Genomic DNA, 1244 nt, shown 5'->3' on the forward strand with positions numbered 1-1244 from the left:
ATGGGAGCAAATCAGATAGAAATAATATATAGACATCCCAATCTAGAACCATCAGGATCAATAAGATATATGTCATTCCCTATTTCGAATGCACAAGCTATGAACTTGATGTTCTCAATGGCAATGCCAGTGCCAAATGTAGTGCATTTGTATGTAAATGTAAATATGATAGAGTTAGATCTTGATACATCATTTAACCAGTTTGAAGATCCAACTCAATGTATCGATCCTGATCCGGAGTCAGTTGTATCGCCATGTGATAATGAAGATATGGCGGCTAACAACCTGTACAAAGACTTGAGAATAGAAACGGATGACGAATTTGAAGAGTTGGATTTCGATGTGAACATGAAATGCTTTCAGATACATTCAATGATTTGGATATGAATGTATTGGATAGCGTTCGGGAACATGACCCAATTATAGCTCCTGTGGACGTTGACAATATGCAATTATATAAAGGAATGATTTGTCAAGACAAGGAAATGCTACAACACGCGGTCAAATGTTTTGCAATAAAATGTCATGCACCATACGATGTTGTTGAATCTACACCGATGATTTGGACAATTCGGTATAAGAAGTGGGAGGAAGGTTGCAAGTGGAGACTTCGTGCAATAAAGAAAAAATCACATGGCTTGTTCGAGATCACTAAGTATGATGAGCAGCATACATGTTTTTATTTAGAACTAAGTCAAAGTCACGAGCAATTGGATTCATCAATGATTGCACTGGAGTTTTGTGACACCATAAGAGAAAAACCATCTATCAGTGTGGCACAACTGCAGTCCGACATCAAATCAAAGTTTGGATATCATGTTTCTTACCATAGGGTATGGGAGGGAAAAAAAAAGCGTTGGCTAAAGTGTTCAGTGATTTGGTTGAGTCTTACAAATTGTTGCCCAAGTGGTTATATATGGTTAAGTAGACCAATCCTGGAACACAAGTAGAGTGGAGAGTTAAATAAACGCTTACTGAAGGCCATGTTATCCTAACTTCTGTATTTTGGGCATTTGGTCCTTGTATAGAAGCTTTTAAAAAATGTCGGCCGATCATTCAAATAGATAGTATACACTTGTACGACAAATATAGAGGAAAACTGTTGATTACTACATCAATTGACTTAACGGTCATCTACTTCCACTTGCGTTTGCCGTTGCGGATGAAGAGTTCGCAGACTCATGGGATAATTGCAATAGTGAACAACCCAGCAAATGGTTGGACGGGACCGAAATGTCACCATC

Source organism: Benincasa hispida, chromosome 10, assembly GCF_009727055.1.
Source record: "Benincasa hispida cultivar B227 chromosome 10, ASM972705v1, whole genome shotgun sequence".
In the NCBI taxonomy this organism is placed as follows: domain Eukaryota; kingdom Viridiplantae; phylum Streptophyta; class Magnoliopsida; order Cucurbitales; family Cucurbitaceae; genus Benincasa; species Benincasa hispida.